The sequence below is a fragment of the Mytilus californianus genome, unplaced genomic scaffold, assembly GCF_021869535.1.
Source record: "Mytilus californianus isolate M0D057914Y unplaced genomic scaffold, xbMytCali1.0.p SCAF_5, whole genome shotgun sequence".
In the NCBI taxonomy this organism is placed as follows: Eukaryota; Metazoa; Mollusca; class Bivalvia; order Mytilida; family Mytilidae; genus Mytilus; species Mytilus californianus.
Genome location: NW_026262701.1, coordinates 111,896,472 through 111,921,396, shown reverse-complemented (window position 1 = coordinate 111,921,396; position 24,925 = coordinate 111,896,472). Strand labels below are relative to the sequence as shown.

General features: G+C 31.7%; 1 protein-coding gene across 5 annotated transcripts in view; it reads right to left on the bottom strand.

Annotated features, from left to right (window-relative positions):
* LOC127700656 (dopamine D2-like receptor) overlaps nt 1-24,925 on the bottom strand; it is a 218,537-nt gene that overhangs the window by 26,588 nt on the left and 167,024 nt on the right. For 3 of the 5 annotated variants that reach the window (XM_052204221.1, XM_052204220.1, XM_052204222.1), the window contains one exon: nt 12,690-13,592. The gene's annotated coding sequence lies outside the window, so the exon portion shown is untranslated. Of the gene's footprint in view, nt 1-5,079; nt 5,179-6,983; nt 7,115-12,689; nt 13,593-24,925 lie in introns of those variants that run through there. The other 2 variants (XM_052204223.1, XM_052204224.1) reach the window with 2 other exon arrangements.

Below are 24,925 nucleotides of genomic sequence, written 5' to 3'. Positions count from 1 at the left end.
TTATAACTATCATGGTAACCTGAGATTTTTCATAACATTTCAATCAGATATTCCAAAACAGTGCAATTATTTCATACAAATGAAGTCAATGTCACTGGCATTAAAATTCATCATTTTCAATCCGAATGAATTGAAAGGAACTTAAATCCAACGTCTTCCAATTCTGAGATTTTTTTTACAACGACAAAAAAGGTAAAAGTTTAGACAAGAGATTTAAGGTAAATGTCAATGTTACTGAGATTTAAGAAAATGTCAATGTTACTGAGATTTAAGGTAATGTCAATGTTACTGAGATTTAAGGTAAAGTCAATGTTACTGAGATTTAAGATAAGGGTCAATGTTACTGATTTCACAAAAAAATAACCAATGAATATAAAAGAAAATTTTTAAAAAAAAATCATACGTATTTCAACTTGTCATAATTCAACTTTGCCATTAAAAAATTTGTTCAATACAAATTAACTTTAATTTACGACACATCGTTTACATAAAAACAAAGGGGATGCACACGTAAATCGTGTTTCTTCTCACCACACATTTGGTATAATGTACTCAGTCAAGCTATTGGTATAATGTACCCAGTCAAGCTACCTGGACGGTGTTTTGTTGGGTGTTGTTTGTCTACTTTTACGGAGTAGTTGGGTTTAGGAGTGGTTTGTTGTTCTGTCTACTTTTATGGAGGAGTTGGGTGTAGGAGTGGTTTGTGGTTCTGTCTACTTTTACGGAGGAGTTGGGTGTAGGAGTGGTTTGTTGTTCTGTCTACTTTTACGGAGGAGTTGGGTGTAGGAGTGGTTTGTTGTTCTGTCTACTTTTACGGAGGAGTTGGGTGTAGGAGTGGTTTGTTGTTCTGTCTACTTTTACGGAGGAGTTGGGTGTAGGAGTGGTTTGTTATTCTGTCTACTTTTACGGAGGAGTTGGGTGTAGGAGTGGTTTGTTATTCTGTCTACTTTTACGGAGGAGTTGGGTGTAGGAGTGGTTTGTTATTCTGTCTACTTTTACGGAGGAGTTGGGTGTAGGAGTGGTTTGTTGTTCTGTCTACTTTTACGGAGGAGTTGGGTGTAGGAGTAGTTTGTTATTCTGTCTACTTTTACTGAGGAGTTGGGTGTAGGAGTGGTTTGTTGTTCTGTCTACTTTTACGGAGGAGTTGGGTGTAGGAGTAGTTTGTTATTCTGTCTACTTTTACTGAGTAGTTGGGTGTAGGAGTGGTTTGTTGTTCTGTCAATCGTTTTGCTGAACTCTGTGTTATGTATTATTAAGAGTACAACTGGTTTTTTTTAACGTAAACGTATCTATTCCACTTCCAGTGCGATGTACTGTTCTGACAGGATTAGACAAACACTACCAGTTTCTCAATGATAAATATGCATATTTGACAGTATTCTTTACTTGTGTAAATTTTGGCATCTCAGCTTGATTTCAATTTTTCTGACTAAGATATACTCTATGAATATGTAACAAAACCTCCCCTGCTAGTCTTAGAGGAAATGAATGCGTGTTATTGCATTTTTTGTACTTAAAACGGCATGTCAAATCGATTAACCATGAAATTCAATAAATAGTTTTACAAAGTAAATATTATTTTTTCATCTTCTCGTAACCCTCAATTAGCCGTTATATAATTGTTTGTTAATTCTCAGAATGTAACAACTCAACAAACAAAACAAATTAATAAAAGATAAAAACTCAACGTTGCTGTGCATGTAATAACACAATCAAGACAACATTAAATGTCTCTGCAAAAAAATGGAAAATGTTTCTGTGACATCTACTAGAATCAATCTTCTGACGTTCAAAGACCGAAATTAGAAGACGAATCGTTTGATTTTGTAGTGGAGAACTGTTCTTTTTCTATCTCGTATTTTCTTAAGCGAATGCTTCAGTGCACCCCCCTCACAAATCAAACGTTTATGGTACATGCTTCCATCGTTGTTTTATATAACTTGGCTTTGAATGAACACGATGGGTATATATCAAATGGGAGAACATGAATGTTTCTGTCTACAAAAATAAAAATATAGCAAAAGGGAGAAATGAATGGTATTTCTTACACATATTAAGGGAAAAACTAAAATAGATTTTATTACACAATTCTAAAACAACCCAGCTTGAAGGGGGAACAGAAGCAGGTTTGTATCACAAATGAAAATATACTAAAAGAAACGTTTTTCTCACGATAGAAATAAACATGTACCGAAAAGTTGAAGAGAAAAGATTTTTTCTTACATGATTTAAAAGAGAGACGAAAGATACCAAAGGGATATTCAAACTCATAAGCCGAAAACAAACTGACAATGCCATTTATATACTAAAAGTGAGAACAACAGGAAACTGACATTTTTTCTCACATGATGAAAATATACCAAAAGTGAAAACAACAAAAAACTGACATGGTTATTTTTACATGATGAAAATATACGACAAGATAAGAGAGATTGTTCTACACAATTGAAAAAAAGGAAACAAATTTTTTTTCCCAAGCAATCACATTCATTTTATTTTTTTTCCCTTAAGAGCATGTTGTAAGAACATATATTTTCTAATTGTTTAAAAAAGAAATAAATGCTTAACGTAAGTAAAAAATAAAACTGAATATTTGACGGTTCACAAACATATTCAACCAGACACGTTCTGTATGTCCCTATTCCAAGCAAGCGACATAAGGTCCAGTGGTTGTCGTTTATTGTCGTCTTTTATAATTGTTTTTCGTTTAATATTAAATCAGGACGTTATTTATCTTTGTTGTATTTCTACACAATTACTTGTTGCTTTTTATAGGTTACAGTGTACCATACGATGTATTTTTTGCTCATTGTTGAAGGCTGTACGGTGACCTGTTCACATCGTTGTCTTTTGGTGGATATTTGTCGCAATGGCTTTCATGCCACATCTCTCTATTTTGTACCAATAATCAAAAATGTAATAAACCATCGAGTCAAGCTTAAGTAATAACAACACTTCTCTATCCGTCTATACATCGCAGCACATTTACTGGACGAATTTCACTAATTTTAAATACAAATCAAAATATCTTTATTTGATAAGTATTATCACAAGTTACTTATAAGATTAATCTTACTAAAAAAAAAGATAAAAAAAAAGATAAAATTCCTATGAAACCTCATTTTTATGCACATGTAAAGAGTCTGAAAATGCCTCAGAGTGCACCATTTTCAATTTAAGTAAAAAAAAAACACATTTAATTCGGGGGGGAGTGCAAGACTCAACAGACCCCGCGTCTTCTATCAGCCGCTTCAAATTAGTAAACAGCCTGTTCACTTCAAACTTATTGAAAACCCTGACCGTAAGCAATGCAATATTGTTATCACGATTTCACAAAGATACAAAAGGTAACTTAACCAACATTGTTATAATATTCGACCTGTTCCAAAGTTTTACGAATGTATTCGTTTTTCTTGTCTTGTCATTTGAATTCATATTTTGGTAAGCTGTTAATTTTATCAGAAACCGATACTTTATGTTTCGTGGTGATTTTAAAAGAAGAGTCATCGAGTTCTATAAAATGACGAAATGGAAAGTAAAAGTACCACATATTATCCACTGACCTACTAAATCTGAAGTACCACACATTTCCCTCTGACCAATTAAATCTGAAGTACCTCACATTTCCCACTGACCTACTAAATATAAAATACCACACATTACCCACTAACCTTCCAAATATATAGTACCACACATTACCCACTGACCTACTAAATCTATAGTACCACACATTACCCACTGAACTACTAAATCTATAGTACCACACATTACCCACTGACCTACCAAATATATAGTACCACACATTACCCACTGACCTACTAAATCTATAGTACCACACATTACCCACTGAACTACTAAATATATAGTACCACACATTACCCACTGACCTACCAAATATATAGTACCACACATTACCCACTGACCTACCAAATCTATAGATTGAACCACTTATTATCTTATGTTTATCCTCGTGACTAATGAAAGCCCAGGATGCAATTTAATGTTGTTCTTTAATTCGACATCCTCACTTTTTTTGAAAATACAATTTTAGAAATTAGTTTATTTCCGTATTGCAGACAATAAGGGAGAGTTAATAATATCCTTCTTTTGTATAACACAATCGAAAAATCTTTGAAATGTTGTATTTAGATTATGCGATAACATGAACTAAATATACCATCATGGAATCGTTAGGTGTTTATGGTTTTGTAATAATATCCTTTTATTTACCAAAATCTTGTCAGATAACAAAGAAATTCCTTTTGTTTTCTCCAGACTTCCATTACCTATAGCAATATACAGTTATAACAACTGTGAGATAGCAATCCTCTTTAGTTTGATCTATGTCAAATTGTACGTCTTAGTTTATGTCTCGAGGTTTATGTCTGTCATGCAGCGTGTTGATTGTAAATGGTAATTAGTGTTATGATCAGCCATCATGAAGGATGAACAGTACATATGGAGCTTATTTACTAAATACAAAATATCACAACATTTCAAATATTCACTGCGGAGTATTAAATTTTATATTATGATTATTTATTTGATTGCGATTATCATTTAACTATTACATACTTTCACCCTTAAAGTTTGTTAATATATTCTTCCTTAAATTTCTTCTGGTATGTCTCAGTATTAGCTAATAACTTTATTTTTAATCTTTGTAAATTTCCTATAATGAATTTTCCATGAAGCGGAAGATGCTTTCAAATGGGGGAAGAAGGGGGCATATTTTTGTTCCGTGTAAATAACAAATGTTTTGACAAAGGTTGTTATTGTAGCTGCCTTGCTATGCTGTTTAAATGGGATTTAGTGGATTTCAAAACTTTATCTGTACTAATTTGATTTACTTCATTAACTTTCTAAATATGGTCTAAAAGGAAAAAAGGGGTGAAAAAAACACTGAAAATCTAATTCGGCAATTAAGTTTCGAGGCCATGTCTTCGGTTAAACGAATTTTCCAGAATGTTTTCGTCTTTTTAATTGATTAACGTACAGATTAAATTCATATGCATGTGTATGTTTTCATTTGCAGTTGACGTAACAGAATACAGCATGATTTTACTTCTCATATCTTACCTTCATTATTGATAGCTAACATCTCTTACTTATAATCCGTTTATACTTATAACTGATATTATTCAGAATTTTTAAATGGCTTTTACAACAATAACACTTCTCCCTGTCTCTTTCTGTATTAGTTTTTTAGGAACTCCATTCTGTCTACATACTTGGTGGAATATCGGAAACAACAGGTGGACTGAGCAGAATCAATAAATAAAATAAACACCATTCATTTATGTTATTAAAGAAGAAAGTCCATATTGACAGAAGTTAATTGATATGTAAATCTATTATCAATCTATTTAATTCTTAATTTGATTCTATATGTCGATTTTTTCTTAAATTATTTTTATTAAATGAACAATCATTTTTGAATTAAAATATTTAAAAGAAAATAATTAAATATTTGGCACAGAAAAGATAACAAACGTTTAAACATGAATAAATGTTCAGGACAGGTAAAGCACCAGTTTTTTATTATTCTAATATCTCCTCGCAGTTGTTATAAATATTTGATCATTAGTTCACAACTAGTTTAGTACGCAGAATAATTATGCGTACAATACGCTTTTAGTCTGGAAAATATTATTTATTTATTAGTAATAATTGGCTTTTTACAAGCTTTCAGTTATTACGAGTACTCTCATGTCGGTACTTCTGTCGTTTGTCTTTATGCTAATGTTTTATGCTTCGTACCAATTTGATGAGTAAAGCCATTTTGAACTGATTTTACAGTTTGCTCTTACGTTGTGTTGTCACACCATTGTCCCAGGTTACGGTCACACACATGTTTAAGACCCTGTCATATTCTTAACGTCCCGATTAATGAGCCTGTAATTCATTGGTTGTCCTTTCTTGCTATCTTTCATCGTTTGTTATTTGTCATTAATCAGACCGTTGGTTTTTACATTTAGTCATGCCAGGGCCTGTTATATCGACTGTTCGGTATGACTTTTATCCATTTTTGAAAGCCATACGGTGACCTATATCGATAGTAATCATACCACATCTCCTTATTTTCATCTTGATGTTCAAAGACAACACTGCACTTTTGAACTATTGTGCATCATACAATCATTGTTTGTGACTTTTTGCGAAGCAGATGCTGATGAAACATTTTTCAATTTATATACAAATAATGTAAAAATCTATATAAAATAGAAAATTAACCGTGCATGTACACATTAAAGCCACTCTTTTAATAAATATTGCAACTTTTGTGTGTTTTCATTAAAAAAAAGTAAATACAGAGAGTGGAGAACACGAATGAATCTATATCTGAACTATAATACCTATTTCATAGCTCGATCTTCTACATGTCTACCATTTTAATTAAGTCAGGGTTTGGGGTGTCCTTCTTTGAGGAGTCACATTTCCGACGTTTTTCTTAAATTGCAGTTTTACTTTTTCCGCTTAAACGTCTATGGTAAGTTTCCACAACAAATACAAATACTTTTCCGCATTTTACCTCGTAACTAATATGTCCGTACTCTTTTTTCAGACATAAACATTTGAGAAATCGGTGGGAAACTGAGGCTCTTGCTTTTTAATATATTTTGTAAAGAGATGATTTCACTGACAAAATCTATCTTGGATTAACAAAATTTAAACAGATATTGCAGAGATGTATTTTAAGACGTAGTAAGCGACAATTATGAAAAGTGGGACTTACTTGTCGTAGTTTTCTAATGTTATTGAAAGTGGCGCTCAAAAAAATAAAAACGAGGTGGCCGACATGATCACCCACATCCTACTAGCATTTTTTGTTTCATATAAATATAACAAGTGTAAATACAATTGATGTTACTACTTCCTTACTTTTGTGTCAAGATTTGACAGTATACGAAATGAATACTTTTAAACTCTTTAATTGATTTTTTCTTTAAACAATAAACTATTTCAAATTTTATTGAACTTACTCTGTTTACTGGTACTGTTCCGTGAAATCATGCCAGGCATCTATTACAACCTACTCTTGGAAGAATTAACCATTGCGGAAAATATAACCACATATTATGAAACCTCATTGAAAAGAATTGTAGAAAAAATATTGCATTAATATTCCGGACACGTAATTAATATATATGTTGTTGAAACGTAATATTTCTTTTTTTTAAATTCGTAAAACGGCGCTGTAAACATGTTTTTAAATGTTCCGAAATATGACACAATGTTTACAGTAACTTAAGGAACTTGTATGAAACTATTCAATTTCATAAAAAAAAATTGAGGACTCTTTTAAGTCAACGCTGCTTTTGAGGAAGTAAAGTCAATGAAGGCTTTGTATTCCTTTTTATGTTGTGTATTTCTTGCTTCCGCAACTAGTTTAATTAATACTAAAGTATTTCCCTCAAAGGTTTGTGAACTGTTTTATAGTTTGTCGAGAGGAGCAACACGGGGGAATTATGCCCTCATCCTACAGGCTGAATGTTATCATACTCTTTTCCATATTTCCAATGTTGCCCTAATTTCACCCTTTTGCACACATTCAAGTTCCTACATCAATCAATTCTGGGTTTTCTATGATTTTGTTTAAAGTTACCATAAACCGTAAACCCCTTTCCTCAAACATAATCTGCCTAGGAAACTTAAGTACGGGTTGTGCGATTTATCATGTGAAAATAAATGAGAAATAAAAATTACATAATCTTTAAATCTTCATTGTGTGTGTGCTGTAATTTGTCATAGCTATTTGAATAAGCAGCTGCGCCTAGAGCAAAGAAAATTGTGCATATTGAAATTGTTACAAGAATAAAAGGGGATATTTAGAAGGCATGAAGTCAGAAGCAAATAAAATGGCTGTGTAGAAAAACATGCATGGGGATACCTTAGAAGTCATGATAAATTTTCAACAAATATGAATATTAAAAGTCCAATTACTTTGGACTGACAAACCAGAAAATGTTTATAATCAAAAGCCAATCTACATTCACCAATCCCAACAACAGTGTATGACATTTACAAAATCCTTTTATTTATGACACCAAAGTCCCATACTCTGGAATGACATCGGATTTTTTTTCAATCGACGGATGTGTTAGATTCACAAATTCCAACAATTACGTAAAGTCACCAATTGAGTGAATCAATCCAGACAAACTCAAGTTATGGTACAACATGTGAAAAATTTACTTAAATCTGACAATTAAAGTTCTATAACTCTAGAACAACAAACCAGAAAATTTAAAGAATCGAAGTTGAGCTTTCTTCAATCAATCCCAACAATAATGTAAAGTTATGAGGAAATCAATCTAGACATACTAGAGCTAGTGCTCGATATGTGAAAAATTGTATTAACTCTAACAAAGAAAGTCCCGTAACTCTTGAACGACTAAGCCAAACAATTTCGAGATCGAAAGGGAGCTTTCTTCCGTCAATCCTAACGTATTAAAATTATATGAGAATTTGTTAAAGCAAATTTGGGTTATCGTACGAAGTGTTGACAGACGGATAGACGGACTGACTATGGTATACCATAATACGTTCCGTATTTGATGGTCATATACAAATTAAACAAAGTGTGTAGAAATTGTTTATATGCTGCGTTCTTTTGATCCTTCCTAATTTTTAATATTTTTTATACAATCAAAAAATGTATTTCAAATTATTAAGAACTGACATCTTCAATTAAAGGTCTAAAGAAATGGTGTATAGATAAACCAGGTTTGATATAAACTTTAGTGGTATTGCTTTTTTTAAAATGAATCTCATCAATAAAACGTTACTATTCAAGTAGGCATAATATCAATGCAATCTTAAAATATTGAGAATTTAACTGAGTCTTATTGTACGTCTAGCTATAACATTAAAATTATTTCGTGTTATTCCCTTTTTACGTCGTTGTGAACCACTGTGTCTGATGACGTCACGTATTTGGTATTCAGACAGATTAGACGGTATTTGTTTGATACCATGCTCTAGATCAATGTGCCTATTGTATCACGTATAATCGTATCTGGGTTACTCTTTTTTTCAGCAAAAGTTAATTTTGTAAGATTTTTAAGATTTTTTAATTCATAGACATAGGATAAAATGTCATGATGATGGGATACAATGTACTAATTGTCCTACCTCCAAACGACCACCAACTGCATCAAAACATAAAAAAGGGAAATTAACCATGATCAATAAACTTATTTTTAGTTCCTGAAATTTAACAGGATAAAGCCATAGTGATTAGAAAAACGGATTCTGACATTGAAAACAAATGTGGATTATTTCGAGAAGATAGTTTAAAAATACAAATATAGTTATAAAATGTAACTCCGATTATTTAATTCTGTTTCATATGAATGCTTTAAAAAGCACTGATGAAACTTGACAAAACAAACACACTATTGATTTTAATAGTTATATCCTTATTAAGTAAAAATAGTTCAAAAAGGCAAATAAATTTACATTGTAAAGAAATTTGGTATTGACAAAGACTAATTGTTTTGTAGATATTTAAATTTTGTTTTAAAAAAATGTTATGAATAAAATGAGATGCGGGCTACTAGCTATTATATATAGTCAATGGTAAAGCAACCAAACAACCAAAAACGACGAAAAGACATCTAAAGGTCAATATAATACATTTGTAACAGTAGACAAAAGACAAACGTGTTTGTATTTGTTTATTGCACAATTCAGTGATTTTAAGAAATTGCACTAAATCATGGCACAACTAATCAAAATACGATTTCCCTGCATTTTACTTACCACTCCAAAAGATTCAAAAGATAAATTTCATATGAATATTTAACAGGACGAATTACGAGCTACCAGCGGGAAAAAAAACCAGTATAAAACATTAAACCCGATAAAACTCTTCAATGTTGGACTAACCCGAATAATTCAGTCGTTATATTCCGCTATTCTACTTAGGCTAATTTGCGAGTGGGAAAGTCGATCAAGGGGAGGGACTGAATTATTCGGGTTAAGGTTTGGCACGTTCGCCAAAAACTAGACGCGCAAAATAGCTGAAAGCGGCGTTCAATACCAATAAATCAATCAATCAGTAACGTTTGAAAAAAAACATCAAAATCGAAGTTATGCTGCAACGATTAACACTTCAATTTATACCAATAAGACAAATTAAAGGGGACTTTATTTGGACATAACCTATTGATGCGAATTAATCTAGAATGCAGTACAATAATGAGAAATAATCGATACGATCTAAACAAATTACTATTCAAAATCAATTAAACACTTTCACAGTTAATCAAGTTAGTAAATATGTTCCATTCATTTTTTTTTTAAACTTGAACAGATCTTGATATAAATTTGAACAGGGCCAATAATCTTATAGTGAAAGTTATAACAAACAAGGATGTAAGTCTCCTCCGTTTGCGATTTTGTCCAATTGAAAAATCTAGTGTACAAAAATTGCTGCCCTGAAAACACTGAGTTATAACTCTTCAATTTTCGTGCATAACCAATCGATGCGAATTAATCTGCGAAAACGTTACTGATAATAAATTCAGAAGAATACTCTTTGGAAAATTGTAATAATGAATAAAAGATTAAGACAAAACTACTATATAATAAACAAGCATCGAAAACAGTCGGCTATAGGAGTTTAGTGTAAAAATTATTTTTAAAATGTTGCTATATATCGAAGTAAAGTTCCTCACGTACCAATCTGCGTATATATTAACAGCAATTCCAGAGAATATCATGAAAATCGATTGCAGCAAAGATTAACACTTTTGAATAAATCGAAAAGACCGTTCATGTAAAAAGTCGAGACGCCATATTCTTAAAATTGTTAAACGGATAATATTTTTTTTAATTTTCCCTTCAATTATTAAGCCTGAATAGACTTACATTTTACATTGTAATATGTACACCAAAAAGCAAAATTAATGTACCTCGTAAGTGAGAGGGCGAGTGGCAACTATGAAATCACTTTTATATTGGTGGCTTTACTTCGGAGAAGATTTCATACAGCAGCCTCAGAAAATAGAAAGACACGATCTTTAACAAAATATCAATGAAGACAAATTAAAAAAATGGTTAATTCTTGTTACAAATTATAAATAAGTAAATGTCAATTCTTAAAAAAAAAACACCAAAAAACTCAATACTAGTAATTGAACGACAACAGTATAAGGCATTAAAGGAAAACACGAATTACCATATATATTTAACAGAACGACAAACAAAACCAAAACCACCAGCACTTAACTCCTAAAAAACAGACGTACAAACACTTAAACACACATTTTATCAAATGTAAACTTATATATTGTCTAATCAACAGAAGAAGACATTTTTATAACAACAAACATCTCTGTACGTAAACCAAGGTGTGTTTAGCTTACACGTACAGAAATCTAAAGCATGACTTGTCAGAGAAAGTCGCTACTTTCAAAACTGTTAAATTTATCAAACTAGTTTAAGATTTATATAATCGGTCTGACCTCGGAAACTTTAGTTCTGTCTTCATACCATTCCAAAGATAGATATAAATACTTCTGTAAAACCTGTTTCAACCTTAGTATAAAAATAAGAAGATGTGGAATGACTGCCAATGAGACAACTCTCCATCAGATACCAAATGACTAGAAGTTAACAACTATAGGTCACCGTACGGCCTTTAACAATGATCAAAATCCATCCCGCATTGTAAGCTATAAAAGGCCCCGAAATGACAAATGTAAAACGAGAAAACTAAAAGCCTGATTTAAGTACAAAACAATATACAAAAGCAAATTAATATAGAGCAACAAACGATAACCACACTGACTTACAGGCTCCTAACTTGGGAGAGGCACATACAGAATGTGGCGGGGTTAAACATGTCTGCTGGCGCCGAATCCTCCCCCTAACCTGGGACTATTATTGACTAGTTTAAACACTTTTTAGTTAACTTAAAAGTTTAGTCTATTTACCGTTACGTGACACATTGGATAGTGAAGTTCAATGGCATGACAGTACTACTAAAGTGAACAATGAGCTTCAGACATGTTAGTTCCTTTCATTTAAGAAGGTTACAGTACTTTTGGTAAATTTGGAAACCATCATTCTGTTTACAGGTCACATCACTTTCATTGCAAAATATTCACCAAATATATGAATTAGAAGAGTATGTAAAAAAATAACACAGGCAAGCTGTCGTAAATGACATGTGTGATGTTGTTCGTATTTAAAAGCCAATTACAAGTTTTTTGATAATAACTAATATTTTCTTTATTTTTACCGGAGATATATACAATATTTCCAGAATGGTATAAATGTCGTAGATGATAAGGTACTGTTGGTTCATAACATTTCTTGAATGAAATGTTGTTTAATTCTTTCAAAATTTCAAGATTCGAAAAAATAAGTAATAAAAGTTAAAGTTCTTGGAATGTTAATTCATTATGTGCGTCCTTCCGTCTGAATAGTCGTCAAAATAAAGAATTGGATGTGTTCACTTTAAAAGAAAGCATAGCGGACAAAATCAAATAATTTATAAAAATAAAAATGTAACAGTATACTCGAGAAATTCTCTGTAAATAAACAATTATAATATTCGTTTACATTCCCTCTGAAAAGTTGCAACGTCATCTGCAAATCAATTCGTAAAATTTGCACTTTAAAACTGTAATCTTGAATAACAAACATTTAAATTATTGAGAAAATCAAAAGATGCTTACCTGTTAAAAGAGTGATCGTTAATTACGAAGATCTGATTTCCCTATGGTTAGAACTTGCATCGCATTATGGATTAATTATACATAACCAATTATAAAACATCCCAATAACTCTAAAGGCGTATATGTTCCGTACTATTATAACACAGAATGATTTCGATATTTCTTGTTAAAAGATGTACTGATTGTCCTGCAGACACACATGACACAACTGTTGAAATACTTAGATCGGTCAATATTTTCTTCTTTCAAAGATGTAATTTAATTGTGAAGTGTTAGTTTTAAGTCATCATTGATCGGTCATTCAGTCATACGTTCCTTCTCTATTTTATTCAAAGAACCAAGACGGTATGTTTGAAGTGTAAAATGTGTTAATTAAATCATACTCAATCCATAGCCTTTCTTACAAATGTATCATACTCTGATATTTCGTAATTAGATCGTGTAATAAAAATGTGCTCCTAATGTTAACACAATTATACTGTATCAATAGCGATTCCGTTACATCTCGGAACAGCCTTATTCGATGAAAATGCAAAGTTTGACAACCTTTGTTGGTATAGCTTTTTGTATAAGATCTGAAGTGACACTCCGTAAAATAGCTATATCTACACAAAGAACGTAGATGACAACGTTTTTATTCCAAACTCCCAGAAGACGAAGATCTAATATTATGGTAAGTAATCCCTGAAACATGACCGGACTGACTAAGTTTAGAAAACGTCTCGACTCGGTGCTCCCTTAAATTAATTTAGTAATTAGCTGTTTGGATTTAGTCGTCGAAATTCTTGGCGGATTGTATATATGTCTGTGCTATATGATTGGCGGAGAGGACATCTTGTTACAAATAATATCCAAAGATTAGTTGCCTATCATAGAAACCATTACCATGGATATCAACAAATCCTGAAATAAAACAACATGACAATTATTTAACAATAAAATATCTTATTTACACGTAATTACCATTTGTTTTATTGGTCTCAACTCAAATTCTATAAAAATTGTTAATAATAAGCAATAATCATCAACAATCAGACCGATTCTCAGAACTAAAAATAGTATGAAAAACTATTGGGTTTTGCAGAAGATGAAATGAGTGGCTTAAATCTTCCGCTAAGCTTCGAATTATTCTTGATTTTGTTCAAATTATATGAAGGAACGAATAGCATATGTGTGAGATCTATAAAAGAATTTACTGCACATAAAGAATGACGACTGTGGTTACATTCACAAAAGACAATCCCAGAACAGTTGTTGAAAAAATATCTTTCTCTAATTCTTATCCTTTCTTTGACCTGTTGTATATATTTATTTAATCAACGTGCGGTTCGTTTGATCTCAGTACTCATTGGTCAAAATTCGATTATGACGTCAAATTTTCTTGCTTTTCTCTGAAATTCGTTTTGTGACGTCATGAAAAAAGGCGACCATGCCTGATGACGTCACATAGAAAGAACACATGTTTGTTTAGATCATTCGAAAATAAAGATTAATATTGTCGGCGAGCCTCGCGTTTTAAACTTGAAAATTTAACCGTCTCGAGTAGATAAATATCGTATCACACTTGAAGCAGTGGAGAATCTATACAAAAACATTTTTCAATGTTTATATATACTTGCATTATTACTATTTTTTTGTAACATTCAGACTTTTTCGGTATCATTCAGACTTTTTGGGTATCATTCAGACTTTTTGAGTATTGTTCAGACTTTTGGGGTATCATTCAGACTTTTAGGTATCATTCAGACTTTTTTGGTATTATTCAGACTTTTGGGGTATTATTCCGATTTTTGGGGTATCATTCAGACTTTTTAGGTATCATTTAGACTTTTTGGGTATTATTCAGACTTTTTGGTATCATTCAGACATTTTGTATCTAACTTGGTCATTGTATACATATACTGATAGAAATATTATGTTTAGAGAAACTGGAATTTTTACGATTAGCAGAATCCGACTATGTTTCGAGTAATAAGTGTAGAGGATATTTTTATTAAAACCATTAATGCACTTCATTAAAATCCTAAGTTAAACTGACTGACCAAGCTCACCAGAAAGTATACCGAACGTCCATTGTTTAATTGGGAATGAAAATCATTAAACCAATAATTCTTATCAGTGTTGGTGATAATTATACGTATGTACTGCTGCAATGATAATAAGATAGCAGCTGAAACAGTTAATTAAAGGTGTTAGAAAAACAACACACCTGGTAGGTAGGAAGTCTTACTTAATCAGCATGTGTTGGTTTTATACATGTCAGCTGTTCTTCCGAATCCAAACAAATGTATGCTCATTGTTTTATAAATTTATATTTTTTGTTTGGGAAAATAGTATATGACAATAAAACGATCGTAAATATAACAAGAGAGCTGGTTATAGCCATAATTTGCACTAAAGAGACAAGGTACTTCTGTACTAAATAAAATGGTGTACTCGGTACAGTATTAGAACTACAGTTGAAGTATATCTGTATTTGTGTCCTCTGATACATCGATAGAATGCTGGTTATAGCCATAATTTGCAGTATGAGAGACACAAGGTACTTCTGTACTAAGTCAAGATAACAATTGTTTAATGATAAAAACTTGTAAATGACGAGGTCAACTTCGTACTATTCATGGTAAACTACTGACATATGACGCAAAACGAACGAATGGACGGACGGACGCAAATACTGGAAAAATAATGAGCCTACTATTGTAGGTGAGACCGATATCATACCTGTTTGTTTGGTATATATTGCTGTATTGTAGTGTAGCGAGTGAAATTATGGTTCCGGTTGTTAAACAAATAGACATTGCTTTGGCGCGAGTTGCGAAGACACCAAATTGAACTGCTTTGTTAACATTTATTTGAATATTTCCGTTTGCTCAAAATAAAAAGAGGATACCAGAATCTTCGAACTAAATGCACAAGTGTTTTTTTTTTTTTTTTTTTTTTTTTTTTTTTAACAAATTTATTTGTATCAAAAAGAGCCGATACAGGATCCATAAAACCAGGTTCAAACCATCATTTTTTCTTAAAATGTACCAAGTCAGAAATATGGCAGTTGTTATCACATAGTCCGTTTCTATGTACGTTGGCGTTTGTTTTTGAAGCAGATCAGTGTTTCTGCTGTCCCGAGTTTTTTTTCCCTCATATAGTTGATGTGTTTTCCTCAGGTTTATTTGTGACCCTAATTTGTTTCAGTTAAATGATTTATGACTATTGTACAGCGGTATACTACTATTGCCTTTATATACCACATGTACATAAATGTCCACACTTTTTAGCTTCATCCACGTGACAATACTAACTAATATTACATGTATGGTAACTATTAATACTGATCCTGAAGTAGTAACACAATGTATACTGATTGATGATGTAGGTTGAAAGGGGTGATCTCTAACGACATGTCCCATAAGAATAAAAACTTTGACAGCGTTTCTGCATAATGAGGTAAAAATGATAACTACTCATTTTGATGGAAAGTTGAAAAAAATTAACTGCAACTTTCAAGATGTGGGAATCATTAAATTATAATTTGGTTTTCGTTTACTGTCAATGAAAAAAAAATATCACAGAAAGTAAAATTTCTCTGAAATGATTAAACAACATTCGAATGATATCGTTTGAAGGTGAAAAAGAACTTTCCTTTCATTTTTTGCAGAATTGTCAGAAATTACACGGAAAATACAATTAGCATAGGAGAAACCATATGGACGTTTTAAACTTGTGCCAACTAGGTTATGAGTTTCCTTAGAGTGATATTATTCTGACCCACAGACATTAGTGTTAATGATATCTTGCAATATTTATGTGTTTTGTTTCTATCCATCATTTTGTAGGACCTATGGGAAACTGTCCCACAAACCAGTGCTTGTTTGTTGTATATTTTCGATAAACTCCATCATAATGTCATTTATTATTTAACAGTACACTATCCAACTAAAAGATAACCATATTGCAATGTTCAACTGAACAGTAACCAAACAGTGCATATAACAACTAAAAGATATTAAGTATTGCTATGTCATGTCAAACTACAAACATTGTCATGTCAAACTATAAACATTGCAACGTCAAAATATAGAAACATTGCAACGTCAAAATATAGTAACATTGCAACGTCAAAATATAGAATCATTGCAATGTCAAACTAAACATTGCAACGTCAAACTGGAACAATACAATTGCGACGTCAAACTAGGAACAATACAATGTCGAACTTAACATTGCGACGTCCATTTATAGACATAGTCGTGTCTGCAATCTTCGACTACAGGGCATTAAATAATTAATTGATTGTCATTTAGATAGACTCTTCTGTACAATTCATTGTGGGGCTTTTTTGCAAGACACTTGCAAATATTGAACACAAAACAATTTATATATAAATGGATGTAAGGTCCAGATTTTAATTTATCTAATTCGTCTATTTTTGGTGGACAACCCTAAATAGAATGGCTATATATAGTATGAATAAAAGGTGACGTGGGTTTAAATCAAGGTGACAGCAGCAACCCAACGACAAAAAGTAAAAGGTATCAAGAGGTTATAAATAAAGACAACCAACGAGAAGCATCCGGAGTTAGGACAGGCACCTAAATAAGTTGCAAGGTTCAAACCTCCACTGTTAAATCTCGATCTGATTCAGTTACAAAATGTATGTACAAATGTAGCAAATTAGTTCAGAAAAAAAACTTAACAATCTAACTCTATAAAATTGGTATAAAAATCAACAAACCCAAGTACCAGTAAAATATATATATAATATGAAATTCTAAAGTTAACAAACTTTGTATGGCTATTTATTGTTTACTTCAGATGTAGTTGGTAGCTTCCAAAGTTTAAAATTAATTCTGTTTGCTTAACTTATTTCTTGAATTCGTTTTTATTACAAAGGATTTTGAAACCCACTGACCACACTCTTGTGTCAAAATGAATTTATATCAGTAAAATATACATGCCAAGAAAAAATACGACGGTCTATGCATGTCGTCTGCCAGAATCTATTAGAATTCATACAGATTACTTTTTTCCTCAAGGTGCGCAATTATCACCAGCACTGTTAAAATCTGCCTAAACTTATTGTAAATTTTGAGATCATGCACTGAACTTTCATTTCATGAAATTTATGGGGCCAATGTTATAACATCGTTAACCTACTCCTTGGAATTCCTTCATGCAGAATGTGTATCCGATAACCATTCTTGTCATGTTCGGCCTCCTTTCACTTCACCCCTCTTAATGTATAGTTAAAAAAAAGTTATAGCAATTTGATTACCTCGGATTAGTTTACATGATGTCGTTTTTCAAGCTAGAAAAAAACATTGACCTGACCTTTACCATGAAGATAAGATTGTTCTTCTCGTTTCAATCATACAAAAATATAAACGACGCGTTAAAATTGCATGAATGAATTGAAAAATGTTCTTTTAATTTCATTTCTTAAATCTAATACCACACTCTGGGAATTAAAACTCCAAGAACTATTAAATTATTTAATGGAAAATACATTAAGTATTTGGTTCAATTGAAACATGGCTCATTGCTTCAACGTTACAACAAGATACTAATATCTTTGTTTTATTATGGTTTCAATACTGTTTATTCAATGAAGCGGCATAAAGTTGGGAAATTAAAATCAGAAACAAGACAACCTGTTATAGACTAATTTTTAATATTGGAAATTTTGTGTTATTACATAACTTGGGGGTAATGTAGTGCAGTCAAACGTTGAGATTGAACTACATTTTAAAAGTATTAGATTTTGCCTATATTATGCTTTACTCCCTTGTTTGTGTTTGTCAGAATAAAAGGATATACCCCAATGAGACCCCAACACAACGACAAAGGGATAAACAATATAGTGCGATGTGATACAACAACAAAAAAATATTACCAAGAATTCGCAGTTTATTTTCAAACGAATCCAATCTGTTTATATCTCATGTGAGGTCTAAAATAATAATATAATCACGCCATATGCCAGAAAACTTGTCACTGGTTGTGTTAGGTTATATCATCCCTTTGTGGTCTTAGGTTATATCATCCTTGTTATCGTTTATAGAATTTGGTATTAAAGATCTTTGGTATTCTCGTCAACTTTTCTAAGCTTAGATCGATTTAAATCTTGAGGAAGTTTATAGCACTATATATTCGCCTTATTTTTTTGTTTAATTGCTGCTATTTATATCTTCTATTAGTTATTTAGATGTTATGGAACTTGAATATATGCAAGTTTATCCCTTTGGTATGAAAGCGTCTTGCTAATTTAAAGTCAATTCGAAATATCCATTAAAATCATTTCAAGGTAAGATAAGAGACAAGTTTCAATAAAACACCTGTTTACCTATAATTATAAAAACATGTCTTGTGGGCACGAACATCAAGGTTTTACCTGTAACACGCGTTGTGCGCATGGAAATCAAGGTTTTATCCGACACATGTGTTGTGGGCAAGGAAATCATGGTTTTATTTGACACATGTGTTGTGGGCAAGGAAATCAAGGTTTTATCTGACACATGTGTTGTAGGCACGAAAATCAAGGTTTTATCTGACACATGTGTTGTGGGCACGGAAGTCGAGGTTTTATCCGACACATGTGTTGTGGGCACGGAAATAAAGGTTTTATCTGACATATGTGTTGTGGGCAAGAAAATCAAGGTTTTATCTGACACATGTGTTGTGGGCACGGAAATCGAGGTTTTATCCGACACATGTGTTGTGGGCACGCAAATCAAAGTTTTACCCGACACATGTGTTGTGGGCACGGAAATCAAGGTTTTACCTGAAGCACGTATTGTGAACATGGAAATCAAGGTTTTACCCGACACATGTGTTGTGTACACGAAAATCAAGGTTCTACCTGAAACACGTGCGCTCGGATGTCATTATTATAATAATTATTATTATTGCTACTATTATTAATAATAATGTTATAATTATCATCATTATTCAGAGCATGAAAGTACTATGAAATACTAGTTCAAAGTTCAAGTCTGATTTTCGATTCTTGTTAAGATTGCTTAAAGTGTTTGTTTACTCGGGTCTCTCTATATTTGGATCTTATCACTATATTGATAACTAATTTTTATTGAGATCAAATATGCCTTAAACGCTACAAACCAAGCCTCCGATGTTGTTTCACCATCCCCGTTAGCGCCATTTTATACCATTCGGAAGTTATAAAATCATGGTAATTAGACAAAATGCACTGCGTCATCGATTTGGTTGTTTTGGACAAATAAAGCAGTTTGGTTGCCGATATTTTCCTGACATTAAACAACAATTTTCTCTGTAATTGACTTTTGAATGTATGTTATTGTATGTCATGCTGAACACAATCATTTTTGGTTGGTAATTTATAATAATTTAAATAACTCTAATTTCGTTTTACATCCAATTTGACAACATAAAATAAATTAAATGTTAACATTAATTTGAAAAAAAAGTCGAAATATTTTTTAACAGTTGCCGTCATAATTTATCTGCACAGAATATGGTAGTCTCACATCACTCATGACTTTTTAATATTTTTTTTTTAATTGGGTGATATACATGGGATAGAGTTTTGGAGGGTTCACATTATCATTGACTTAAATTTTACATGCAACAGAAAATTTAAAAAGAACAGTACAATAATTCATTATGCGAAAGCATATAGGACGAAAATAAAAAGAGATCTAAACAAAGTAACTTTCTAAATAAAGGAATGAAAGACGAATTCAGGACAAAAGTCAAGTAGATACAAATATTCAACGTGATACATTGTGTGAGTAATACAATGAGAAGATTATGTTTGTATACCCACAAGATGTACTTTATAGTCATGGCATGCCAAAATTGATTAAAGTGCGATTTCTCTTCTTGGAAAAAAACCGGGGAAAAGTCCAAATTTTCTGTAGTTAAGAAAATAAAACTTCTACAAGTCAAGTCTGCAGGGTTTTTAAAATAATTATATTGCTAGTTTGAATGTCAGATGCTTATTCCGATCCATCATATAAATGTAAAATATATAAGGTAATCTGCAGTAGATGTACATTTTACAAGTAAATTGTAATCTGAATTGACAATATAACAGATTAAGATTTTTATTCACGTTAAATCCACGCATGCATCTGCTCTGATTTATATCTAATGTCATCTTTATAGCTGTACTATTATTTACAGCCAAGTCATCTATATATCAGTATTATTATTAACAAATGTACATCCAATATCATCTATATAGCTATACTATGATTAACAAATGTACATCCACTATCATCTATATAGCTATACTATGATTTACAAATGTACATCCACTATCATCTATATAGCTATACTATGATTAACAAATGTACATCCACTATCATCTATATAGCTATACTATGATTAACAAATGTACATCCACTATCATCTATATAGCTATACTATGATTTACAAATGTACATCAAATATCATCTATTTAGCTATACTAGGATTTACAAATGTACATCAAATATCATTTATTTAGCTATACTATGATTTACAAACAATGTCATCTATATACCCATAATTACTCTGATTTATATCCAATGTCATTTTTATAGCTATATTCAGATTTACATCCAATTTCATCTATATAGCTATTCTAACTAACATCCAATGCCATTTTATAGCTATCCTCTGACTGACATCCAATGTAATCTATATAGCTATTCTGACTAACATTCAATTTCATTTTTATAGCTATTCTCTAACTAACATCCAATGTCATCGATATAGCTATTCTTACTAACATCCAATGTCATCGAAGTAGCTATTCTCTGACTAACATCCAATGTTATCGATATAGCTATTCTGACTAACATCCAATGCCATCGATATAGCTATTCTTACTATCATCCAATGTCATTTGTATAGCTATTCTCTGACTAACATCCAATGTCATCGATATAGCTATTCTCTGACTAACAACTAATGTCAGCTATATAGCTATTCTGACTAACATCCAATGTCAGTTTTATAGCTATTCTCTGACTAACATTTAATGTCATCGATATAGCTATTCTCTGACTAACATCCAATGTCATCGATATCGCTACTCTGACTAACATCCAATGTCATCTATATAGCTATTCTCTGACTAACATCCAATGTCATCGATATAGCTACTCTGACTAACACCCAAGGTCATCTATATAGCTATTCTCTGACTAACATCCGATGTCATCTATATAGCTATTCTCTGACTAACATCCAATGTCATCTATATAGCTATTCTCTGACTAACATCCAATGTCATCTATATAGCTATTCTGACTAACATTCAATGTCATCGAAATAGCTATTCTGACTAACATCCAATGTCATCGATATAACTACTCTGACTAACATCCAATGTCATCGATATAGCTACTCTGACTAACATCCAATGTCATCTATATAGCTATTCTTTGACTAACATCCAATGTCATCGATATAACTATTCTGACTAACATCCAATGTCACCGAAATAGCTATTCTCTGACTAACATCCAATGTCATCGATATAGCTATTCTGACTAACATCTAATGTCATCTATATAGCTTTACTCTGATTTACTACTGTCGGCCTTATTCACATACAATGTAATGTATCATATATACATGTAGCTATACTTTGACCAACATCCAGTGTCATCTATAGACAAGTACTATGATTTCAATGAAATGTGATCTATATAGCTAGGTTATAAAATTAGCTAAGGTCGGCGGACAGAAAGTCACAGGATAGATAGTCACAGGACAAAAAGTCACAGGATAGATAGTCACAGGACAAAAAGTCACAAATAATTTGTTTATAATTGTTTGAATATATAAGAGAAAGTTCTTGAAATAATTTCTTTTTATTACATATATTCATGTAACAGTTTAGGAAATTGTTCATAAGCCTTGATAAATGAAGATTTTTTAAATTTTAATCATGCAAAGGATACATTTCTTAGCACCATGAAGCCATTTAAGTACAAAGCTACTTTCACATTTATTAAAGACCGTATGTTGAACCCTAGAAGCTTTGGGTTTTTTATGTCAGCATATTGTTGTCTACTTTGTGTCTCATTTTATTCACAGGTAATGGAGTGTGAAGGACTGTTTTGGAAAGTAATTTAGTTTTCTAAGATATGTTCGAGTCTAAACTTCTTTGACTTTCAGGCTTTCAGCTGTTAAGTAGTTACATTTTGTACGAAATTGTGTCCGCATATTTATCTTTAACTTCTAGTGTGTCTAAATTATCTTAAGGATGGTAACTGCTCAAAATAACAAGCTTTTTAAAAGACTGTTATGAATTGATAGTACATAAATAACGGATCTAAAAAACCTGAAAAATGAAAGGAATGTGTCCATTTTGTTTTAGATTTCAGCCATTGCAAATTTGAAAAGAAATGATACCCTCTATATTTTTCTTACATTTAATATAGGGAACGTTTTTCTTTTTAAAAAAAAACTGTAAAAAAATAAGGATTATATAAGATTTTCAAAAATGGCTTTTTAAACTATTTGTAATAAAATTCCGAAAAGTAAAGTAGGAAATAACGGACAAAATGTTTGATGACACTACATTGATAAAACCAAAGAATTCCACATAGACGACAAAAAGTCAAAATCAAGATCAGTGAACATCCTTAATTATTCCGTTATTTTATTTCCCAGATCGAACAGTTACTGTAGTAGGAAACTTGCGTAATATTTTAATTGAAATAAATGATAATTTTAAGTGCAGAATGATAAATGTTTGATATAGTAATTGACGCTCGGTAATGCTGAGGGTGTACAGATGGCGTTTAACTCTTTTTATATTTCAATGATATAATGTACGTATTATAAACGGAGTAATTAATATATAAAGATCATTTGGGTTTTTTTGTGGATAGTATTCTTATTGGTTTTTGGTGGATTGTATAACTATTTGCAAATAAGAATACTATCCACGAAAAAACAAAGGACAATGATACAGGTACAAGTATAGGCCCTAGTAAGATAAACTTAATCGAGAAAAAAACCGACCGTTTTGAAAAAAAATCAAAATATACCTGCATGATTCTGTAGTTGGACACATGTTACACCAACGGTGTAGATTTGATTTTTGATTTTTGGTGTTTTAACGCCACTTTTAAGCACCGCTTTTGGGCTATTTCGTGGTGGCCAGTTTTTATTGGTGGAGGAAGCCGGAGTGTCCGGAGAAAACTACCGACCTTCGATAGGAAAACTGACAATCCTAGTAAAATAAGATTGGAGTCGAGTGCACCCGCACGAGCGGGGTTCGAACTCACAACCTCAGTGTTGACTGGCTAGTGATTACAGTAGTAACTACTTAGACCACTCGGCCACCGAGGCCCCCAACGGTGTAGATGCAAAAATATAAAAATATTTAAATATATAAATACATATACAAATGAATAAAGATGGGATATCCCGTTGTCTTCCAAATTAGGGATAAAAAAATAAATCACATAGGATTATATTATCCTTCATAATTCTAACGTGTTAGCCAGAACTTTGTATCATGAACAAATGATAAACAGAAGTGGATTTTGACAAACTAAATTCTAATATTAACGACAGCTGAAAGTAATTTTGCTGTAATGCAATTTATATTGACATGTACATCTACTAAAACAAATAAGATCTTCGTTAATTTTCATATCTTGAACAAATATAAAGTACAAAGTAAGTACTTCTTACTATTTATATCTTTGTTATGATAGAAATCACTTATCTTTTACTGTATTACCATTGACGTTTTCAAATGACAAATGTAAATGAACAATTGCGTTTTCTCACGTCATAGAAAAGGTTTGTCTACTTTCTGAAATCGTTTTTTGCTCTGTTCAAAAACGATAAGCCTAAGATAAATAAGAGTGGCAAAATGCAATGGCCTTTGAAAGTTGGATGATTTTATTGAATTATTGAATTGTGATTGGTCATCAATTGTTAAACAAAATAATCATCAAACGTTTCATTATTAGTTATGGATCACTGATCCACCAAAGGGCTGTCAGTAATGTCTATACAGTTTCAGTGCTATATTAGATTGCATTCAACAAATATTACCTACCATATTAATTAACTTTTAATAAGTCAAAAAAACGTCAAAACATTAATCACGGCCTCAACGCCAAATTCCGGACAGGATTTTTATAAGACCAACAATTAACCAAGAAAATCGAATTTGTTATGAAAGTTTTATTACGAAGACTTATTTAATTCAGGATATTTTTCAGGATAAAGCCGGGGAAGTGTCG